This window comes from Zophobas morio, unplaced genomic scaffold (assembly GCF_036711695.1).
Source record: "Zophobas morio isolate AGI-343-1 ecotype UQ-CSIRO unplaced genomic scaffold, CSIRO_AGI_Zmor_V1 ptg000031l, whole genome shotgun sequence".
Classification (NCBI taxonomy): Eukaryota; Metazoa; Arthropoda; class Insecta; order Coleoptera; family Tenebrionidae; genus Zophobas; species Zophobas morio.
This window is the reverse complement of record NW_026972136.1, coordinates 1,805,608-1,831,403: the sequence shown is the minus strand read 5'-3', so window position 1 is coordinate 1,831,403 and position 25,796 is coordinate 1,805,608. Positions and strand designations below refer to the sequence as shown.

At 29.9% G+C, this 25,796-nt stretch overlaps 1 protein-coding gene across 9 annotated transcripts in view; it reads left to right on the top strand.

Moving 5' to 3' along the window:
• LOC135139483 (kazrin) overlaps positions 1 to 25,796 on the top strand; it is a 243,212-nt gene that overhangs the window by 7,293 nt on the left and 210,123 nt on the right. The window lies entirely within an intron of this gene.

Sequence of the window (25,796 nt, the reverse complement as noted above, 5' to 3'; positions counted from 1 at the left end):
CTATAGAAATGAACTGCAGAATTTCAGAACAATTTAGTTGTTGTTGAAAATTATCAAAATTTCTTTGATAATATGTAGACGGATATATTATAGATATACAATACAACTGTCTTAAAAATTCAGGTCATAACTTTGGTACTAATTAAAACTCAAATGATGACCTGAGGCTTGTCAGGTCAGGTCAGGTCAGGTCAGATTCGATCGTGAGATCGCATTAATTTAAAAAACAATAATAAGAATGCGAGCGCAGCGAGCACGTTTAGGTGTAATTTAAAAAAATATTAATTGGTGTCCCTGAGAAGCTAAAATATTAAGAACAATCGTTGTTATCTGAAAATGTGACTTTAAAGATGGTTTATGACCACTAATATTTGTGGGACTAAAATGTCCTGAACGTGCTCGCTGCACTCGCATTTCGTTATTATGATAAAAAATAAATAACCTTGCTGACTGTTCGTCTGTAAATGTTTTTATGACACTGAATTAACTAAAAAAAAAAAAAACATTCAAAATGCGAGTGCAGCGAGCACATATAAGTGCTTGCCTTCGATTTTCCTAGGAAGTGAAATTATTATTAATGAGAGAATTTTTTACTGTCTACAAAAAAAGTGAAATTGTAATTACTAAAGTCAGAGAAATCAAAGCAACCCGAACGTGCTCGCTGCGCTCGCATTCTAAAATTTTGTTTTCTTTTTAAGTAATAAGTCTAGAGATTTATTATTACAACAAAATCTAGACAAAATTTGCTTAAATTCTTCCTTAATAACTCCTATGAGACTTAACTGTGAAAAGGATGCTTAGAAGGCGAGCGAAGCGAGCATATCCAGGTGTTATTAAAAATAATTCACTGCTGTCTAGATGTTCATCGTCTACAAAAAAGTCAATCTCAAAAACAATTCTGATTGCTAAAGTTGGATGCCCTAAACGAATGTGCTCGCTGCGCTCGCATTTTAGAGGTCGATTTGTTCAAGGTAATTTACCTTCAGAGGGAGATCTTCAGAGTTACTATGATAAAAAATATATAACTTTGTTGACCGTTTATCTGTAAATGTTTTTATATCACTAAATTAACTAAAAAAAAAAAAACATTCAGAATGCGAGTGCAGCGAACACATTTAGGTGCTATTCAAAATTACCCGTCGATTACCCGAGGAAGCGCAATTATTATTAATGAAAGAATTTTTACTGTCAAAAAAATTAATCTTGAAAATGTTTGTAAATATTACGGTCGGAGAAACCAACGCAACCTGAACGTGCTCGCTGCGCTCGCATTCTAATAGTTTGTTTTTTTTAAGTAATAACTCTAGAGATTTATTATTACAACAAAATCTAGACAAAATTTACAAAAATTCTTTTTTAATAACTTCTATGAGACTAAACTGTAACAAAGGACACTTAGAAGGCGAGCGAAGCGAGCATGTTCAGGTGTTATGAAAATATTTAATTCAACAACAACTTAAAAAACAATTATTGTGATTACTAAAGTTGGAAGACCTGAACGAACACGCTCGCTGCGCTCGCATTTTAGTGGTTAATTTTTTCAAAGTATTTTACCTTCACAGGAAGATCTCGAGAGTTATTATGATAAAAAATAAATAACCTTGCTGACTGTTCATCTGTAAATGATTTGACACTAAATTAACTAAAAAGAAACATTCAGAATGCGAGTGCAGCGAGCAGTTTTAAGTTCTGTTCAAAATTACCCGTAAATTTCTCTGAGAAGCGAAATTATTTATTAATGAGAGAATTTTTACTGTCTTCAAAAATAGTGAAATTTGAAAATGTTTGTAAATATTAAAGTTGGAGAAATCAAAGTAAGCTGAACGTGCTCGCTGCGCTCGCTTTCTAAACTTTTTTTTTTAAGTAATAAGTTTAGAGAGTTGTTATTACAACAAAATCAAGACACAATTTGCTGAGATTTTTCCTTAATAGCTTCCATGAGACTGAACTGTAAAAAAGGACGCTTAAAAGGCGAGCGAAGCGAGCATGTGCAAATATTATTAAAAATAAATCACTGCTGTCAAGTCATTCATCGTTTACAAAAAAGTCAATCTTAAAAACGAATGTTGTGATTACTAAAGTTGGAAGACCTGAACGAACGTGCTCGCTGCGCTCGCATTTCACAGGTTGATTTTTTCAAAATATTTTACCTTCACAGGGAGATCTCGAGAGTCATTAGAATAAAAACTAAATAAATTGCTGACTGTTCATCAGTCAATATTTTTATGACACTAAATTAGCTAAAAAAAATATTCTAAAATTCGAGTGCAGCGAGCACATTTAGGTGCTATTCAAAATTAACACCCGCCGATTTTCCTAGGAAGCGAAATTATTATTGAGAGAATTTTTGACTGTCTACACAAAAAGTGAATCTTGAAATGTTTGTAAATACTAAAGTCGGAGCTACCTGAACGTGCTCGCTGCGCTCGCATTCTAAACGTGTGTTTTTTTTTAATTAATAAGTTTAGAGAGTTATTATTACAACAAAATCTAGACGAAATTTGCGATTTGAGATTTTTCATTAATAACTTCTATGAGACTAAACTGCAAAAAAACGCTTAGAAGGCGAGCGAAGCGAGCGTGTGCAGTTATTAAAAATAATTCACTGATGTTAAGATCGTCTACAAAAAAGTCAATCTTAAAAACAACTGTGATTACTAAAGTCGGTAGACCTGAAAATGTGCTCGCTGTTTCATGACCCCTACAGTATGAGAAAAGTAGTCTCCCGTTTCCGTCTGTCTGTCTGTCTGTCTGTCTATCTGTCTATCTGTATCCTTTTTTATTAGACACGTAATCTCCGAAACTGTTGGACCGATTGTTGTCAAATTTTGCACGTATATTAGGAATATCATGTATATGGTTAAATGCTAGCCAAAATTTAACCAACCATCCCCACCAACGATTTGATGACGTCATCTCAATGAACCGTATGTTAAAATGAGATGAATTTCATACAAAAATACTTCTACACTTGTAGTATACGAATCCCCTTTAAGTTTTTTCGTTTAACGTTCAAATTTTCGCAAAAACAATTGCACGGTATAATAACGTTGTCTTTGTTTTTTTTTAATATATAGAGTTTTCTTTTAATAACAGGTAGTTAAACATGTTGTCCGTTTCTTGTTAGGAAAAGAAAACTTCGTATATTCAGAAAAATTTGACAAAATATAAGCCCCGCCCACCCACCCCTTCTCAATTGTGATGAATGCTTTATTCATCGTGAGCTGAAGGGCGGAGTTTAATTGCAAAATCTTCATTTCTCTACAAGAAATTATCATCATGAAATATGTATATTATTAAAACGATAGAATATTTTAGAATATTTTAGAGAAATATTGATGTTACAATTAAATTCCGCCCTTCGGTCTGATTAGGAATGAAAAATTCATCACAATTGAGATTGGGGCGGGTGGGTGGGGCTTAATTCTTGTTTTTTTTTTAATATATACTTTTTTTTTTCAACAACAGGATACTTAAATATGTTGTCAGTTTCTTGTTGGTAAAAGAGGGCCTCGTATATTAAGAAAAAATGGATACAATATAAGCCCCTCCCACCCACCCCTTCTCAATTGTGATGAATGCTTTATTCATCATGAGCTGAAGGGCCGAGTTTAATTGCAAAATCTTCATATCTTTCCAAGAAATTATCATATGAAATATGTATATTTTTAAAACGGTAGAATATTTTAGAATATTTTAGAGAAATATTGATGTTACAATTAAACTCCGCCCCTCGGTCTGATTAGGAATGAAAAATTCATCACAATTGAGATTGGGGCGGGTGGGTGGGGCTTAATTCTTGTTTTTTTTTTAATATATAGTTTTTTTTTTCAATAACAGGATAACTTTAATTTTGTCAGTGTCTTGCTGGGAAAAAAGGCTTCGTATATTAAGAAAAAATTGACAAAATATAAGCCCCGCCCACCCACCCTTTCTCAATTGTGATCAATGCTTTATTCATCATGAGCTGAAGAGCGGAGTTTAATTGCAAAATCTTCATTTCTCTACAAGAAATTATCATATGAAATATGTATATTTTTAAAAGGGTAAAATTTTTTAGAGAAATATTGATGTTACAATTAAACTTCTCCCTTCGGTTTGACTACGAATGAAAAACTCATCACAATTGAGATCGGGGCGGGTGGGTGGGGCTTAATTCTTGTTTTTTTTAATATATAGTTTTTTTTTTTTTCAACAACAGGATAGTTAAATATGTTGTCAGTTTCTTGTTGGTAAAAGAAGGCTTGGTATATTAAGAAAAAATGGTTAAAATATAAGCCCCGCCCGCCCACCCCTTCTCAATTGTGATGAATACTTTATTCATCATGAGCTGAAGGGCGGAGTTTAACTGCAAAATCTTCATTTCTCTACAAGAAATTATCACATGAAATATGTATATTTTTGAAAGGGTAGAATATTTTAAAATATTTTAGGGAAATATTGATGTTACAATTAAACTCCGCCCTTCATTCTGATTAGGAATGAAAAACTCATCACAATTGAGATCGGGGCGGCTGGGTGGGGCTTAATTTTTGTTGTTTTTTAATATATAGTTTTTTTTCAACAACAGGATAGTTAAACATGTTGTCAGTTTCTTGTTGGGAAAAAAGGCTTCGTATATTAAGAAAAAATGGATAAAATATAAGCCCCGCCCACCCACCCCTTCTCAATTGTGATGAATGCTTTATTCATCGTGAGCTGAAGGGCTGAGTTTAATTGCAATATCCTCATTTCTCTTAAAGAAATTGTCACATGAAATATGTTTTTAAAAGGGTAGAATTTTTTAGAGAAATATTGATGTTACAATTAAACTCCGCCCTTTCCGCCTTTTCGTGCCTGATTAGGAATGAAAAACTCATCACAATTGAGATCGGGGCGGGTGGGTGGGGCTTAATTTTTGTTTTTTTTTAATACATAGTTTTTTTTTAACAACAGGATAGTTAACCATGTTGCCAGTTTCTTGTTGGGGAAAAAAGGCTTCGTATATTAAGAAAAAATGGATAAAATATAAGCCCCGCCCACCCACCCCTTCTCAATTGTGATGAATGCTTTATTCATCATGAGCTGAAGGGCGGAGCTTAATTGCAAAATTTTCATTTCTCTACAAGAAATTATCATATGGTGGGTGGGGCTTAATCATTGTTTTTTTATATAAGTAGTTTTCTTTCAACAATTTTTTGGCGCAAAAAACAAGAGATATAATAAAAAACATAAAGTCAATCTATTTATTATTCATTCACTTTGGACTGTACTCCTAATGTAAGTCACGCACGTAGAATAACTTGTACTTTCTCGTTTTTTCGAAAAACTGAAGAAATGAAAAACTAAAAATTGAAAATTAAAAATTGAAAACTCGTCAAATTTCGAAAACTGCAAAATTTTAAAATTTAATGAGTTACATATAGAAAAATGGAAGAAAGAAAAAAGAAAACTTGAAAAATTGCAAATATAAAAATTGAAAAAACAAAAAATTATAAAATCGGAACATTGAAAAATTGAAATATTGTAAAAATAAAGAAAATAAAAAACTGAGACGAAAAATTGCACATGGAAAAATTAAAAATAGAAAACTTGAAAAACTGAAATTGAAAAATTGCAAAATCTAGAAATTGGAATTGAAAGTTGAAAAATTAAAAAATTTAAACTTGAAAAATAACAAAACAAAAAAAAATAAATAAAAAATTGAAGAAAAAATTCAGGTCAAATAATCTGCGGGAGCGTTATTTATGCCACTGGTTTTTACTTTATAGAGGTTATCAGAAAACAAAAATCGCAAAAAAAAAGATAATTTTTCAGAGAAGTGGGATTTATTTGGCTACACTTCAGAGGCGAAGGAAGTTCTGTTGAACTAACAATCGACAATTTTTTTTTTTAAGTAATAAGTATAAAAATTTATTATTACAACAAAACCTAGATAAAATTTGCTGAGATGCTTCCCTAATAACTTCTATGAGACTAAACCGTAAAAAAGAACGCTTAGAAGGCGAGCGAAACGAGCATGTGCAGTCGTTAGACAAAGTTTTTTAATCGTTTTAGCATCTAAACGATATTCATAACACAAGTATAAAATTTGACCAACAATCCGTCCGGTAGTTTCAGAGATTAGCCGTGTTAAAACTCGACACAGACGGCGGGCAGACAGACAGACGGAAACGGGAAACTCATTTTTTCGTACCCTGGGAATCATGACACGTCGAGAAAAATGATTTAAAGTTAAATTAACACATGTATATAGGGTTACTTAGCAAAGTTTTGTGGTGACGTCATCAATTTGTTTTTGTTGATCTATCTATTCTATTTCTTTCAGTTTGACAGGTATCATGTCGTTATATATTTGTCAAAAGTATAGGTACCAAATTTTGTTTAGTCTAAAAACATTGCAAAAATTTTGTTATATAATTTAGATTTTTTTCCAAAAATTGTCACATACAGAGTTAAGATATGAGTGCAACAATAAAATAAACTACAGGTGTTGACCCATCATATTTTGCAGATTTTAGGCAGGATTTACTTGGCAAAATTTTGACATGACGTCATCACGTGCTTTCAAGGCACAAACATATACGTTTTTATTAGCGATTTACTATGTTTACGACAAATTTAAACCATTTGCAAAATGTTAGGGCAGTCATTTTTATATTTTTAAAGATAATTTTCAAATCTCTTTGAATAATTTTGATTTTTTTTTTGAAAAATATAGACGTCGAGGCTAAAAAATAACATTGGATTGAAACACGACAAGGAGGTCTAAAGTTATTTAGACGGGAATGACAACTTTTATATATTAAAGTTAAAAGTCTTGGCGGATTAATAAACCATGTACATAGGATTGACTTAGCAGAGTTTTGAGGTGACGTCATTAACCGTTTGGTGGGGATGGATGGCAAACTTCAGGCTGTACGAGTTTCTAAAAGAAATAGTAAAATTTTGACTAGCGATTTACCATCTCTACCGTAACCTTAGAACTTATTCATAATTTATTACGATATAAATCTATGTATTTATATAAACGTAAATTATATAAAATTCCAGGGAGTATTTTTGTTATATTGTCTCATAATGCCCCCAAAAAAACAACCTTGGTCCACCCAAAACCGCCGTAATTACGACAAAATTGAAAAGCATAAAACACCAACAAAAAATTTTATGATATTTTCACAACCCAATACACGAAAAATGTACATTAACCGGCGTGGGATAATACACGTAATTGAAAACATATTTTCCAAACAGAGAAAATTAAGCAAAGCTATTCGACAAGGATCGATACTAAGTCTATTATTCTTTATTATATACGTGACCGATCTTCTGGGCTATCTGCATACCAAATTAACCCATCAATTTGCAGATGACACATTCGGTGTAATTTCTAAACCGTGTATCCATAACGGATCTAGATAAGGGGAACCCATTACCCAGGAAATGAAAGAATATGGTGTGATAAAAATTTACCGCCGTGTGTGTGCGGTAAAACACATTATGACACGTTTAACAAAAATTAATAAACATGCAAATTTGGAGCGAAGCACGAGATAAAGTGCGAATTTCCGCACGAAATTGTTATTTTTGCACGAAAAAATACAGTATTGAGTTTTCATAAAAAATCTAATTAAATATTGCATAAATGACAAAAAGTTGAACTTTGATTGTTAAGTAGAAATTCCTCACGGAGGATAATTTATTAAAATTTGATGAAGAAATACCTTGAAGCTTCGCTGTCTGAACTTTAATCCGAAGGAGCTTAATTAAATATAATTAATCATCAAAAACGAAAATAGTTTTACCCGTCCCCATTAGTTTTTAATTCTAATAATTTAACAAAAATATTAATAATTCAGAGTGCGGTCAAAAGGTCTCTAAAATTGTTTGTCGCATGCGTGCCGAGCCGTTCATTCGATTTCAATCAATAACTGCTTGAATAGCTAGCTTTTAATAAAAATAACGAAGTTGCCGGGTACATAAAAAAGCAAAACTTTGCTTGTGTACATGAAAAAGAACAACTTTGCTTTGTTTAATCCAGCTTTGAAAACAAATGGCTGAATGGTAACATATTTACAAAAATGACCTAGGGGCGTTTCGGATATTTGCTTTATCGAGGCATTAAACAAAGAGCGGCACACAAACTCTCTTTATAAATAAATATACACGAAGAAAAAATATTGCCAACTTAATGGTAACAATATTTTGTTGATATTAAAATTTGTTTTTGAATTTGCCGTTTATCGCTACGGGGAAGTATACTACTCGTCAGGTTGGCGTGCAATGTCAATTTGGTAATTTAATTACAGTCCCTGTTTCGACGAGGCGGAAAAAGTCGATGCCTACTTTGATCTTTGATGGGATGATTGATCGCATTCTCTGCATGTTTTTGACTGTATCATACTCTTATTGACATTGGAGTCCTCAACCGCCAAAGGCAAGCGCCAAATTTAAATAGTCGATGCCAATAAAAAATCGTAGTAACCCAATGGATTTTTTTCGGGAAAATGTTTTGGAAACACTGTGTTCTATTTTGTATGAATTTTTCAATGTTTTTAGTGACAATTTTTGTATATTAACAGTGAGAAAAAAAAAAAGAAAAAAAAATCGAAAATCCGAAAAATCGAGAAATCTAATAATACAAAAATCGAAACCTTAAAAAATCGTAAAACCGAAACATTGAAAAATCGAAATATCGAAGAACTGAAAATTGAAAAATGAAACATCAGAAAATCGAAAAAATGTAAAATTTAAAAAATCGGATAACTGAAAAATCGAAACACCGAAAGACTGGAAAATCGAAATATCGAAAAGTTAAAAATCGAACAATTTATAAATTGAGAAATTGACAATCAAAATATCGAAAAATCCAAATCTCGAGGAATCAAAAAACTTAAAAATTTGAAAAATTGAGAAATTGAAAGATCAGAAGAACGAGAAATCGAAAAGCGATGAAGTCGAAAAATCGAAAAATAGAAAAATCGACAAAGAAAAAGTTAAAAGTTGAAAAATTGGAAAAGCGGAAAAATCAAAAAACGAAAAAATGGAAAACTGGAAAAACTGAGAAACCGAAATAGGCCAAAATAAACAATTGAAAAACTCATAAATCGAAAACCTGAACAATCAAATCTCGATAAATCGGGAATGAAAAATTAATAAATCGAAAAATTGAAAAACAGAACATCTAACCAGGAAGTCGAAAAATCGAAAGATTAAGACATTGAAAAATTAAATATCAAAAGATTGAAAAATCTAAAATTTAAAAGTCCAAAAATTGAAAAATCGAAAAAGTAATAAGGTACACATCGAAAAATCCAGAAGTCAAAAATAGAAAAGCCGAAGAACTGAAATATTGAAAAATCCTAAAACTGAAATATCTAAAAACTGAAAAATCGAAAAATTTAAAAATCAAAAACCTGAAAAATCAAAAAATTAAAGAATTTAAGAACAGGAAAATCGAAACACTCGAAGGTGAAGAAACAGGAAAATCAAAACATCGATTAATTGAAAAATTGAGAGTTTATAAAAGTCAAATTTGAAAAATTAAAAAATCGAAAATTTGACAAAATGACAATTGAAAAACAGAAAATCTAAAACCGGGAAGTCGAAAAATCAAAAGATTGAGAAATCGAAACATTTGGAAAAATTGAACTAAAAAATAGATTTATAGAAAAGCCGAACAATTAAAATATTGAAAAATCCTAAAACTGAAATATCGAAAAATCAAAAAAGTGAAGTCGAAAAATAGAAACCCTAAAAAATCGAAAAATCGAAAAATCAAAAACCTGAAAAATCAAAAAATTAAAGAATTTAAGAACAGGAAAATCGACACGCTCGAAGGTCAAGAAATGGGAAAATCAAAGGATCGATTAATTGAAAAATCGAAAAATTGAGAGTTTATAAAAGTCAAATTTGAAAAATTAAAAAGTCGAAAATTTAATAAAATGACAATTGAAAAACAGAAAATCTAAAACCGGGAAGTCGAAAAATCAAAAGATTAAGAAATCGAAACACTTGAAAAATTCGAAAACTTTAAAAAATTAAACTATGGAAGAACTGAAATGAAAAACCGAGAAGTCGAAAAATCAAAAATTTTAAATAAGTTGAAAAATTAAACTATCAAAAAACTGAAAAATCTAAAATTTAAAAATCGAAGAATTGAAAAACAAAATCTAAAACCGGGAAGTCGAAAAATCGTAAGATTAAGAAATCGAAACATTTGAAAAATTGAAATATGGAAGAGCTGAAATGAAAAATCGAGAAATCGAAAAATCAAAAATTTTAAATATTGAAAACTTAAAATACCAAATAATTGAAAAATCCAGAAGTCAAAAATGGAAAAGTCGAAGAACAGAAATATTAAAAAATCCCAAAACTGAAATATTGAAAAACTGAAAAATGAAAGAAAAATTGAAAAATCCCAAAACTGAAATATCCAAAATCTGAGAATCCAAAGAATCGAAAAATTGAGAAATCGAAAAATCAAAAAAGTGGAGTCGAAATATCGAAACCTTAAAACAATCGAAAAATTGAACATTCAAAAACCTGCAAAATCGTATGATCAAAAATTGAATAACAAGTAAACTGAAAAATCCCAAAACTGAAATGTTCAAAAACTGAGAAATAAAAAAAATTGAAAAATCGAAGAATCAAAAAAGTGAAGTTGAAAAATCAAAACCTGAAAAAATAGAAAAATTGAAAATCCAAAAAGACTGAAAAATCAATTAATTGAACAATCGACAAATAAAGAGTTTATAAAAGTCAAAAATTGAAAAATTGAAACATTTAAAAATTGCAAAATTGAAGAGAAAAACTGAAAACCGAGAAATTGAAGAATTGAGAAATTGTAAAATCAAAGAAATGAATAATAAATAGGAAAAATTACAAAATTAAAGAGTTTAGGAACAGGAAAATCGAGACACTCGAAGGTCAAGAAATGGGAAAATCAAAACATCGATTAATTGAAAAATCGAAGAATTGAGGGTTTATAAAAGTCAAATTTGAAAAATTAAAAAATCGAAAATTTTACAAAATGACAATTGAAAAACTGAAAATCTAAAACCGGGAAGTCGAAAAATCAAAAGATTAAGAAATCGAAACACTTGAAAAATTCGAAAACTTGAAAAATTAAACTATCGAAAAACTGAAATGAAAAATCGAGAAATCGAAAAATCTAAAATTTTAAATAAGTTGAAAAATTAAAATATCAAAAAACTGAAAAATCTAAAATTTAAAAATCGAAGAACTGAAAAACAATCTAAAACCGGGAAGTCGAAAAATTGGAAGATTAAGAAATCGAAACATTTGAAAAATTGAAATATGGAAGACCTGAAATCTAAAATCGAGAAATCGAAAAATCAAAAATTTTAAGTATTGAAAAATTAAAATACCAAAAATTGAGAAATCTAAAATTTAAAAATTGAAAAACTAAAAAACCTGAAAAATCAATTAATTGAAAAATCAACAAATAAAGAGATTGTAAAAGTCAAAAGATAGAAAAATCTAAAAATTATAAAATCAAAAAATTGAAAAATCGAAAAAGTAATAAGGTAGACACATCGAAAAATCCAGAAGTCAAAAATAGAAAAGCCGAAGAATTGAAATATTGAAAAATCCTAAAACTGAAATATCTAAAAACTGAAAAATCGAAATATCAAAAAAGTGAAGTAGAAAAATAGAAACCCTAAAAAATCGAAAAATTGAAAAATCAAAAACCTGAAAAATCAAGAAAATTAAAGAATTTAGGAACAGGAAAATCGAAACACTCGAAGGTCAAGAAATGGGAAAATCAAAACATCGATTAACTGAAAAATCGAAAAATTGAGATTTTATAAGTCAAATATGAAAAAATCGAAAATTTGACAAAATGACAATTGAAAAACAGAAAATCTAAAACCGGGAAGTCGAAAAATCAAAAGATTAAGAAATCGAAACACTTGCAAAATTCAAAAACTTGAAAAATTAAACTACCGAAGAACTGAAAAGAAAAATCGAGAAATCGAAAAATCTAAAATTTTAAATAAGTTCAAAAATCAAAATATCAAAAAACTGAAACATCTAAAATTTAAAAATCGATGAATTGAAAAACAAAATCAAAAACCGGGAAATCGAAAAATCGGAAGATTAAGAAATCGAAACATTTGAAAAATTGAAATATGGAAGAGCTGAGATGAAAAATGGGGAAATCGAAAAATCAAAAATTTTAAATATTGAAAAATTAAAATACCAAAAAATTGAGAAATCAAAATCGAAAAAGTAAAAACTCGACACATTGAAAAATCCAGAAGTTAAAAATGGAAAAGTCGAAGAACAGAAATATTGAAAAATCCGAAAACTGAAATATTCAAAAACTGATAATTCAAAGAATCGAAAAATTGAGAAATCGAAAAATAAAAAAGTGAAGTCGAAATATCGAAAGCTTAAAAAAAATCAAAAATTAAACAATCGAAAACCTGCAAAAATTGAAAAACTGAAAAACCAAAAAACCTGAAAAATCAGTTAGTTGAAAAATCGACAAATAAAGAGTTTGTAAAACTCAAAAGATTGAAAAATCTAAAAATTAAAAATACAAAAATGGAAAAATCGAAAAAGTAATAAGGTAGACACATCGAAAAATCCAAAAGTCAAAAATAGAAAAACAGAGGAATTGAAATATTAAAAAATCCTAAAACTGAAATATCTAAAAACTGAAAAATCGAAAAATCAAAAAAGTGGATTCGAAAAATAGAAACATTAAAAAATCGAAGAATTGAAAAATCAAAAACCTGTAAAATTAAAAAATTAAAGAATTTAAGAACAGAAAAATCGAAACACTCGAAGGTCAAGAAATGGGAAAATCAAAACATCGATTAATGGAAAAATCGAAAAATTGAGAGTTTAAAAAGTCAAATTTGAAAAATTAAAAAATCGAAAATTTGACAAAATGACAATTGAAAAACAGAAAGTCTAAAACCGGGAAGTCGAAAAATCGGAAGATTAAGAAATCGAAACATTTGAAAAACTGAAATATGGAAGAGCTGAAATGAAAAATCGAGAAATCGAAAAATCAAAAATTTTAAATATTGAAAAATTAAAATACCAAAAAATTGAGAAATCTAAAATTTAAAAATCGAAAAAGTAAAAAGTCGACACATCGAAAAATCCAGAAGTCAAAAATGGAAAAGTCGAAGAACAGAAATATTGAAAAATCCCAAAACTGAAATATCCAAAAACTGAGAATCCAAAGAATTGCAAAATTCGAAAAATCGAGAAATCGAAAAATCAAAAAAGTGAAGTCGAAATATCGAAACCTTAAAAAAATCGAAAAATTGAACAAACAAAAATCTACAAAATCGTAATATCGAAAAATTGAATAACAAATAAACTCAAAAATCCCAAAACTGAAATGTCCAAAAAGTGAGAAATTAAAAAATTGACAAATTGAGAAATTGAAGAATCAAAATTGAAGAGAAAAAATTGAAAATCGAGAAACTGAAAAATTGAGAAATTGTAAAATCCAAAAATTGAATAATAAATAGGAGTAAACTGAAAAATCCCCAAACTAACATTTCGAAAATCTGAGAATTCAAAAGTTGAAACAGCAAAAAATTATGGTCGAAAATCAAACACTGTGGCCAACATAAGTCGAGGAGTTCTCAACCATCATTTAATTTAAACTATGACGCTTCTCTGTTCTCTGACTGTATCAACCAGATAAGGGTTTTTGTGCTTAACAGAAATCACGTTTTCCGATACCTTTTAAAGGGTCATTTATTTCTAGTGGTATGGAGCGTTGACCATAACCACTATTTCCCATATAAATTGAACAAATCAAGTTTTCCGCTATCAGAAAAAACGATCTCGGACTTAATGGCGCTATTAGAGAAAATTGGAACAATGCACAAACACACGATAGCTGATTTATTTATACATTTGATGGAGCGAATTTGCAAGTCAGGTTATTTATGAATAATTTATTCACATGTTTGAGTAAGTTTCAGCCTGGTAGCTAATAATTAAATAAATAATTTACTAACCGAGTGACGTTTTGCCTGAAATAATTTTTATTTTAGGACGACAATATTTTTGCTTTCGCTATTTTAGTGGCTGTAAAGTTATTTAAGGAGGAACAAAACCGAACATAGTAAAAGTGTTTTAGATTTTATAAAACAACATTCTCGTATATGTGTAGTTTATGAATCCGACTTGAGTTTTTACCCGAGAACAATAAAATCGCCAATAAAAACGCGAACTGGGTCGGCTCTGAACATCCATCACCATCGACTTCGACAAACAAGCATGATTGCCGCCGTCAAAACGGCGAAGAAGCGGCGAGGCGGTCAAGTGCAAAGCGAATAAAGCAAACATCGACAAAAAGGTGCCTGGCGTGATTAATAGAGTCAATTCAATTGTCGGCTCTTTATCTGAGCCAGCCTTCGCAATTTCGCTTTTGTTATGACTCATTAAGAACGGAATCCGTCGGTCATTCATTTGTCAAATTATTTGCATATGCACGCCTTATGCCACCCGCAGGAGCGGTAACGTCGCAGACAGAAAGTTCCCAGAACAAAGGAATTCCCACCAAAAAATTGCAATTATCCGCGTAATTCCATCGCGTATCGCCCGCTTTATGGAGCACGGCCAATAAAGCTTCCCGCGGTACCGTATCTAAAATTTAATTCAATAATGCCGGTTTTAATACGCGGTATGTGAGGTCATGGGAAGTATTATTGTCACTTGAATTCCTGCGCTCCAGCGTGCTTTATGCTGCGGCGGCGTTTGTGAGGCCCGGGAAACACAGCTACATTGCAGTAGCTACGAACTTGTTCATGTTACATAAGCGAATGCGTAGATCTGCGTTCCCTCTACCGTGTAATGTTAAGAAATAGCGGATTTTAGGCTAAAAAATTTGGTCGAAGATTATTTCGACAGAAGCTCCAACGCTCCTGAAGTGCAGAAAAAACGAAAAACATTTTAACAATTGAACAATTGAAAAATCAAAATTTTAAAAGTTCAAACTTCAAAAAAACGAAAAATTGAAAAATTCCCAATATGAAATGTTGAATAATAGAGAAATCGAAATATTGAACTATTATTATACAAAATTAAAAAACTGGGGTAAATCGAACTATCAACAAATCGAAAAATGTAAAATTTTAAACATGAAAAAAATTGACAAACCGGAAAACTGTAAAATCAAGAAAGAAAAATTTGAAAAGTAGATACACAGAAAAATTGAACAGTTAAAAAAATGAAATACCGAAAAATCAAATTTTTTAAAAATCTAAAAAATTCAAAAAGAAATCGAAAAATTGAAACATCAGAAAATCGTAAAATCTAAAAATTGAAAAGTGGAAAAATGTAAAATTTAGGTAATCGAAAAATTGAAAAGCCGTAAAACTGAAAAATCGAAAAACAAAAAATTGAGAAATGGAAAAACCCGACACTGAATTCTCGAAAAATTAGGAAATCGAAAAACTCAAAAATGGAGACATAGAAGACTTGTAAAATCGAAAAATCGAGACATTGGAAAACCGGAAAATTGAACAATCGAAAAATCAAGATATTGAAACTCGTAAATCCACGAATCGAAAAATTGAAAAACTGAAAAATTGCAGCATCAGAAAATCTTAAAATCTAAAAATTGAAAAGTGGAAAAATGTAAAATTTAAGAAATCGAAAAACTGAAAAATCGAAAAAACAAAAAAGAGAATTTGAAAAATCTGTATTCTCAAAAAATTGGGAAATCGAAACATCGAGACATGAAAAGTTCGAGAAGTCCAGGGATCGAAAAATCGAAAAGTCGCGAAATCGAGAATTTGAAATAACCGAAAATCGAAAAATTAATAATTAAAAAATTTAAAATTTAATAAAGTTGATAATTCAAAAAATCGGAAAATTGGGCATTGAAAAATCTCGATAAATTGAGAAATCGGTAATCGAAAAATTGCAGAAAACTGAAAAATTGAAATATTTAAAAACTCAAAAGTTGAAAAATCTAAAAATCAAAAATTTAAAAATCGACAAATTGAAAAACCCAAAAATCTAATTCCGAAAAGTAGAAAAATCGAAAATCGAGCAATCGAAACATCAAAAAATCGAAAACTTTAAGATTTAAAAATTAAAATATCGATAAATTGAAAAAAAATTGAAATGTTAAAAAATTGAGAAATCGGGAAATCGAGAAATCGAAAAGGCTGAATGTTTTTTTAAAACTGTAAAATCGGAAAACTGAAAAATTAAGAACCATAAAACTTAAGAAATCGAAAAATTGAAAAACTGAAAAACCGAAAAATCGAAATCCGAAAGTTGAAAAATCGAAAATCAACCAAAATTAAAAAATTACAATATCGGCAAACTGATAAAACTAGAAACAGAAAAATTCCCAAGATTGAAATGTTAAGAAATTAGGAAATCGAAATCAAATCGGGATATCGAAAATTTAAAAAACTGAGAAATCGAAAATTTAAAAAATCGAGAAATCGAAAAATTTTAAATTTAAAAATCAAAAAATTGGAATATCGACAAACCGATAAAACTAGAAAAAGAAAAATTCCCAAGATTGAAATGTTGAAAAATTAGGAAATCGAAATAAAATCGGAGTATCGAAAATTTCAAAAATTGAGAAATCGAAAATTTAAAAACTCGCGAAATTGAAAAATTTTAAATTTAAAAATTAAAAAAATTAAAAATTAAAAAATTAAAAAATTAAAATATCGATAAACCGATTAAACTAGAAATTGAAAAATTTCCAAGATTGAAATGTTGCAAACTTGGGAAATCAAAAATTTGAAAAATCGAGAAATCGAAATATTGAAAAATCGAGAAATTGAAAAATCGAAAAGCTGAAAAACTGAAAAATCGAAAAATACCCAAGATTTAAATGTTGAGAAATTAGGAAATTAAAATAAAATCGGGATTTAGAAAATTTCAAAGATCGAGAAATCGAAAAATTTTAAATTTAAAAATCAAAGTTAAAATATCGACAAACCTATAAAACTAGAAATTAAAAGATTTCCAAGAACGAAATGTTGAAAAATTGGGAAATCAAAAACTTGAAAAATCGAGAAATCGAAATATATTGAAAAATCGAGAAATTGAAAAATCGAAAAGCTGAAAAACTTTGAAATCGAAAAACGAAGAAATAGGGAATTTGAGTCCTTAAACTAAATTCTCGAAAAATTGGGAACCCAAAAATTGAAAAATTGACAAATTGAAAAATTTTAAATTAAAAAATCAAAAAATTGAAATATGGACAAACCGATAAAACTGAAATAGAAAAATTCCCAAGATTGAAATGTTGAAAAATTAAGGAATCGAAATAAAATCGGGGTATCGAAAATTTCAAAAATTGGGAAATCGAAAATTTAAAAAATCGAGACATTGAAAAATTTTAAATTAAAAATAAAAAAATTAAAATATCGACAAACCGATAAAACTAGAAATAGAAAAATTCCCAAGATTGAAATGTTGAAAAATTGGGAAATCAAAAATTTGAAAAATCGACAAATCGAAATATTGAAAAATGGAGAAATTGAAAAATCGAAAAGCTGAAAAACTGAGAAATCGAAAAAACAGCAAATAGAGAATTTGAAAAATCCTCAAACTGAATTCTCAAAAAATTGGGAAATCGAAAATTGAAAAATCCTAAAATGTAAGATTTAAAATTAAAATATCGACAATTTGAAAAAAACAGAAATTGAAATATTCCTGAAATTGAAATGTTGAAAAACTGAGAAGTCAAAAACTTGAAAGACCGAAAAATCGAAAAGCTGAATGTTTTTTTGAAATTGTCAAATCGGAAAATTGAAAAATTAGGAACTGCAAAATTAAAAAAATCGGATAATTGAAAAACCGAAAAATCGAAATCCGAAAGTTGAAAAATCGAAAATCGATCAATCGAAACATCAAATAAACGAAAAATTTTAAATTTAATGCTAATAATGAATTATAATATCGACAAACTGATAAAACTAGAACATGAAAAAGTCCCAAAATTGAAATGTTGAGCATTTAAAAAATCGAAATAAAATCGAGGTATCGAAAATTTCAAAAATCGAGAAATCGAAAAATCGAAAAATTTTTAATTTAAAAATCAAACAATTAAAATATCGACAAACCGATAAAACTATAAATTGAAAAGTTCCCAAGATTGAAATGTTGAAAAATGGAAAAAAAAAATTGAAAAGTCGAGAAATCGAAATATTGAAAAATCGAGAAATGAAAAATCAAAAAGCCGAAATTTGAGAAATCAAAAAACCAAGAAGTAGGGAATTTGAAAAGTCTTCAAACTAAATTCTCGAAAAATTGAGAAACTGAAAAATTGAAAAATTAGACAATCAAAAAAATCGAGAAGCCTAAAAGTCGAATAACTAAAGCATCGACAAATCGAGACAGGAGAAGATCGAGAAGTCGAGAGATCGAAAAATCGAGAAATTGAAATAATCCAAAATCGATAAAAATTAATAATTAAAAAATTTATAATGTAATAATAAAATCGATAAACCAAAAAATCGGAAAATTGAAAAATCGGGAAATTGAGCAATTGAAAAATCGAAAATCGGTAACTGAAAAATCGAAAAATCGCAAATTTTAAAAATCAAGAAATTACAAAAAATGGAATTCCGAAAAATAGAAAAACCGAAAATCGAGCAATCGAAATATCAAAAAATCGAAAAATTCAAAATTAAAAAAATCGAAAAATTAAAATACCGACGAATTGAAAAAAATCTGAAATTGAAAACTCCCAAAAGTGAAATATTGAAAAATTGAGAAATCAAAAACTTGAAAAATCGGGAAACCGAGAAATCGAAAAGTCGAAAAGCGGATTTTTTTTTAAATTGTAAAATCGGAAAATTGAAAAATTGAGAAATGTAAAATTTAAGAAATCGACAAATTAAAAACCAAAAACCGAGCAATCGTAACGTCAAATAAATTGACTTAGTCTTTAATTTTTTTGAGACACTCTGTATAAGCAAATCCAAAAAATATGTATGGAATGATAAATCACAAGTATACACATATTTTGGATAGTTTAGATGGTACTTATTCGGCAAAATTTTGAGCTGGCGTCATCAATTTTTTGGAGGGGATAAACAAATATATTTTGATTAAAAATTTATTATGCTTATCATAACTTTTTAAAACTTCTGCAAGATTTATTGTTCTTTTGTGAGTATAAACTGATTGTTGATTATTGTTCTATATGTGGTAAAAATTTTTAAAATAGATCATCTTCAAAAGTAATTGAAATCTGTAATAAATATCGGCGGCAGCGCGCCACAGCGCCCACTGGTAATAACGTAATTACCGTCAATTTAATCATCCCCGAAATTTAAATTGCGCCAGGTTTTACCCAAAGATATGAAAATTAGAACGGGGTTGTAGATCTGTTATTTATGTCAACACTTCGGCGAGTAAACTTGTTTGATTCTGGAACGGGGTAAGTTCGCTCCGAATGACTCCCGACCGATTTGAGGTGCATGTTCTGGTCCGAACGTGCCCGTCATGCTCTACAGGCCGCCAAATTACTAAATCTCCACACAAGTAGCAGGAATGCGGTCCATTTAATTCTGGCGGAGCTTAATGGCCTTGCTGGCGTTAGAGCAAAAAGCCAAAGAGCACGGTTACAAATGAAAGGATTTCGAAAAAGCTGCGCTGTATGTTTTGCCGGGACATAATGTGAGCGTATTTTGCACTTAATAATGGAAAATAGTCTTTTCGTTTCGCTGTTTTCGGGGTTTAGATGGAATTTTATAGCACAGACAGTGGCTTCGGGTGGAGAGGGCTGCTTTGAATAGCGAAGTTTTATTGTGAAATAGGGTTTCGGTGTTTTTTCTGCGAGTGAGCTTCTAGGAAAGTAGCAGCTAGCGTGAATGGAGGTCATTTTGTTTTTTTTGCCGTATACAAAACAACATTAGTGGGAATCGTTTGTCTTTTCGATGGATTGTGGTTTTTGTCGTCCGGAAAGCTTAAAATTGTTGGTTATTTTTTTGTCAAATGAAAACATAATTTATTTTTTATAACTTTAGTTATGATCAGTTTAAATTCAGAAAGCTCAGGTCGTATATTTATTTGGACGATATTAAGTAATTATATCAACGGAATAATCGGGACACACGCAAAGTATACAGGACATTCCTACGGTCTGATGGCTGAAGATTGCTTATTTCCTGTGATGTATTATTAAAAAAATATATGTTTTGGAATGTCTGACAAAACTCATTTAGATCACACTCTGAATTTCTAACAAAAACGAAAACTTTTGTATTCCCCCAAAAATAGAGCAACGATTATTTTTAATTTTTTTTATAAAGATGGAATTCTCTTTATCATTTTTCTCAAAAGATTAATCGGTTCAGATTCCTGTGAAATTTGGATTTCAGCCAAGGACAAGTAATTCATGGCCATAAATAACACACAAACTTGTATTGGTACACTTCAGGCCGAAGTTATTAATTGCTCAGCAAGAATATTGAACTTGAGGATATTTATTCTGTTGATGCAAATGGTGTTTATTTCGATTGTGTTGTGCTTTTTTTATAATTAATTGCTAATGTTTTTTATTTATTAACAGATGAATTTTTATGAAAGACTGAGAGACAACAATTTAAGAGATATTTGAACGTTTGATTCAAAGACAAGATTACCTTAAGGAATTTCGACTAATGGACCATCCAAAAAAAGTGCTCACAAGATTTTGAGCCCCAATTTCAGAACAAGTTTTGTTCTCGGTGTAAGATTAAAGATAAAAAAGTGGATTAATTATTGAAGGTTCAATTCAAAATGACGTTTTTCTTGAAAAGTTTCACCCATTGTAGAACGCATCCACAATTACAAGCATTTTTAGACCACAATTTGGGACATTTTGGATTTCGATGTAAAATTGAAAATCGAGAAACGCTAAATAAAATAATGAAAGTTCCATTCAAAGACAAGATTACCTTAAAAAATTTCGCCCAATGGACTATCCAAAAAAAGTGCTCATAAGATTTTGAGCCTCAATTTTAGAACAAGTTTGGTCCTCGGTGTAAAATCGATGGTAAAAAAAAGTGGACGAAGTATTGAAGATTCAAGTCAAAAAGCTTTTGGTAAAAAGTTTCAACCACTGTAGAACGTATTCACAATAAAAAATAGACGATTACAAGCATTTTTAGATCACAATTTGGGACATATTTGGACTTCGATGTAAAATTGAAAATCGAGAAGTGCCAAATAAAATAATGAATGTTCGATTCAAAGAGGAAGGTTACCTTAAGAAATTTCGACTATATGGACTATCGAAAAGAGCGTTCACAAATTTTGAGCCCCAATTTTAGAACAAGTTTGGTCCTCGGTGTAATATTTAAGGTAACGGAAAAGTGGATGAAGAATTGAAGGTTTGTTTAGTTCAAAAGGAAGATTTTGTTAAAAACTGGCAACCGCTGCAAAACGCATCCACAATAAAAAAAATTATTACAAGCATTTTTCGACCACAATTTGGGACATATTTAAGATTCGATGTAAAATTGAGAATCGAGAAACGCTAAATAAAATAATGAAAGTTCGTTTCAAAGACAAGATTACCTTAAAAAATTTCGACCAATACACAATCAAAAAGAATGCTCACAAGATTTTGAGCCTCAATTTTAGAACAAGTTTGGTCCTCGGTGTAAAATCGATGGTAAAAAAAAGTGGACGAAGTATTGAAGATTCAAGTCAAAAAGCTTTTGGTAAAAAGTTTCAACCACTGTAGAACGTATTCACAATAAAAAATAGACGATTACAAGCATTTTTAGATCACAATTTGGGACATATTTGGACTTCGATGTAAAATTGAAAATCGAGAAATGCCAAATTAAATAATGAATGTTCGATTCAAAGAGGAAGATTACCTTAAGAAATTTCGACTATATGGACTATCGAAAAGAGCGTTCACAAATTTTGAGCCCCAATTTTAGAACAAGTTTGGTCCTCGGTGTAAGATTAAAGGTAGAGAAAAAGGGGATGAAGTATTGAAGGTTTGTTTAGTTCAAAAGGAAGATTTTGTTGAAAACTTGCAACCGCTGCAAAACGCATCCACAATAAAAAAAATAATTACAAGCATTTTTAGACCACTATTTGGGACATACATGGACTTCGATGTAAAATCGAAAATCCGAAAAAATAAATAAAATAATGAGAGTTCGATTCAAAGACAAGATTACCTGAAGAAATTTTGACCAATGGACCATCGAAAAGAGTACTCACAAGATTTTGGCTCGAATTTTAGAACAAGTTTGGTCCTTGGTGTAAGATTGAAGATAAAAAAAAAATGGATGAAGTAATGAAGTTTCAATAAAAAACATTTTTATTGAGAAATTTCATCCACTGTAGTACGCATCCACAAAAAAAAATAATTACAAGCATTTTGAGACCACTATTTGGGACATACATGGACTTCGATGTAAAATCGAAAATCCGGAAACATAAATAAAATAATGAGAGTTCGATTCAAAGACAACATTACCTGAAGAAATTTTGACCAATGTACCATCGAAGAGAGTGCTCACATGATTTTGACTCGAATTTTAGAACAAGTTTGGTCTTTGGTGTAAGATTGAAGGTAAAAAAAAATTGGATGAAGTAATGAAGTTTCAATCCAAAAAAATTTCCTTGAGAAATTTCATTCACTGTAATACGCATCCACAATAAAAAAAATTATTACAAGCATTTTTAGACCACTATTTGGGACATACATGGGCTTCGATGTAAAATCGAAAATCCGGAAACATAGATTAAATAATGAGAGTTCGATTCAAAGACAAAATTACCTGAAGAAATTTTGACCAATGGACCATCGAAAAGAGTACTCACAAGATTTTGGCTCGAATTTTAGAACATAATTGGTCTTCGGTTAAGAGTGAAGATAGAAAAATGCAGATAAACTGATGAAGATTCGCTTGACAAAGAAAATTCCTCCTGAAAAAGTTCAACCATTGTAGGTAGAATCAATGTATATTTAAAAAATAGTGACAATTTGAGACCACCATTTGAGTAACATTTGAACTTGTTGTAAAATTGAAAATAGAAAAACACTAAATAAAATAATGAAATTTCGATTCAAGAAGATTACCTTAAGAAATTTCGACCAATGGGCCAGCAAAAAAAGTGCTCAAAATATTTTGAGCCCCAATTTTAGAGTAGGTTTCGTCTTCGGTGTAATATTTAAGATAAGATAGAAAAAATGGACAGGGTATTGAAGGTTCGATTTAAAAAGAAGATTCTCTGGAAAAATCTCAACAACTTTAGAACGAATCCCAAATCAAAAAATAGTGATCACAAGTATTTGGGACCATAATTTGAGACATAGTTGAACTTCGTTGTAAAATTGAAAATAGAGAAACATCAAACAAAATAAAGAAAGTTCGGTTCAAAGACAAGATTACCCTAAAAAATTTCGACCAATGGAGCACCAAAAAGAGTGGTCGTAAGATTTTGAGGCCAAATTCTAAAACATATTTGGTTTTCGGTCCAAGGTCGAAAGTCGAAAAACTGGATAAAGTAATGAAGCTTCGATTACAAAAAAGGTTGTCTTGAAAAAATTTTAACCACTGTAGAACGAATCCACAATCAAAAAATAGAGATCAAGATAATTTGAGATTACAATTTGGGACATATTTGGACTTCGTTATAAAACTGAAACTAGAACAACACAAAATAAAACATGGAAAGTTTGATCCAAAGACAAGATTACCTTAAGAAAGTTCTTCCAATAGATCATCGAAAAGAGTGCTCAGTAGATTTTGATCCCCAATTTTAGAACACGTTTGGTCTTCGGTGTAATATTCAAGGTAAAAAAAAATGGACAAAATGATGACGGTTCGATTTAAAAAGAAGATTCTCTGGAAAAGCCTCCACAAGTTTAGGACGAATCCCAAATCAAAAAATAGTGATCACAAGTATTTGGGACCATAATTTGAGACATAGTTGAACTTTGTTGTAAAATTGAAAATAGAAAAACATCAAACAAAATAAAGAAAGTTCGATTCAAAGACAAGATTACCCTAAGAAATTTCGACCAATGGACCACCAAAAAGAGTGCTCGTAAGATTTTGAGCCCAAATTCTAAAACATATTTGGTTTTCGGTCTAAGATCGAAAGTCGAAAAACTGGATAAAGTAATGAAGGTTCGATTACAAAAAAAGGTTGTCTTGAAAAAATTTCAACCACTGTAGAACGGATCCACAATCAAAAAATAGATAATTTGAGATCACAATTTGGGACATATTTGGACTTTGATGCAAGATTGAAGCTAGGAAAAAGCAAATAAATTAATGAGAGTTCGGTTGACAAATAAAATTTTCTTAAAAAAATTCAATGATTGCAGAAAGAATACACAATCACAAATAGTGACAACGCGAATTTGGGCCAAAATTTGGACATATATTTAAACATCGTTGTAAAATTGAAAATTAAATTAAAATAATGAAAGTTCGATTCAAAGACACAATTACCTTAAGACATGTCGACCAATGGACCACCAAAAAGAATGCTCGTAAGATTTTGAGCCCAAATTTTAGAACAATATTTTAGAAATATTAGCTTTAGAAATTTCGGTCAATCAATCGTCGAAAAGAGTACTCACAAGATTCTGAGATCAAATTTTAGAACATATTTGGTCATCGGTGTAAGATTTAAGGTAGAAAAAAGTAGACAAAGAATTAAAGCTTCGATTTAAAAAGAAGATTCTCTTGAAAAGTTTCAACTACTGTCGAATCCACAATCAAAATATAGTGGTCACATGTGTATATAAACTTTGTTGTACTTAAAATTGAAGATAGAAAAACATTAAATAAAATAATGAAAGTTCGATTCAAAGACAAGATTACTTTAAGAAATTTCGACTAGTGGACGACCAAAAAGAGTGCTTACAAGATTTTGAGCCCAATTTTAGGACATATTTGATCTTCGGTGTATGGTCGAAGGTCGAGAAAAGTAGATCAAGTAATGAAGGTTCGATTAAAAAAAGATTTTCTTGAAAAAATTTCAACCATTGTAGAACGAATCCACAATCAAAGAATGGGGATCGCAAAAGTTTTAGATCACAGTTTGGGACATATTTGGACTTCGTTATAAAATTGAAATTAGAACAGCACTAAATAAAACAATGCAAGTTGGATTTAAATACAAGATTACCTTAAGAAATTTCTACCAATGCATCCTCAAAAAGAGTGCTCAGAAGATTTTGAGGCCCAATTTTAGAACACGTTTGGTCGTCGGTTTAATATTGAAGCTAGAAAAAATTAATAAAGTTATGAAGGTTCGATTTAAAAAGAAGATTTTCTCGAAAAGTCACAACCACTTCAGAACGAATCCACAATAAAAAAAATAGTGATCACAAGAATTTGGGACCACAATTTGAGACAAAGTTGAACTTCGTTGTAACATTGAAAATAGAAAAGCAATAAGTAAAATAAGGAAATCACGATCGAAAGGAAATATTAGCTTTAGAAATTTCGGTCAATCAATCGTCGAAAAGAGTACTCACAAGATTCTGAGATCAAATTTTAGAACATATTTGGTCATCGGTGTAAGATTTAAGGTAGAAAAAAGTAGACAAAGAATTAAAGCTTCGATTTAAAAAGAAGATTCTCTTGAAAAGTTTCAACTACTGTCGAATCCACAATCAAAATATAGTGGTCACAAGAACTTGAGACCACAATTTGGGGCATGTGTATATAAACTTTGTTGTACTTAAAATTGAAGATAGAAAAACATTAAATAAAATAATGAAAGTTCGATTCAAAGACAAGATTACTTTAAGAAATTTCGACTAGTGGACGACCAAAAAGAGTGCTTACAAGATTTTGAGCCCAATT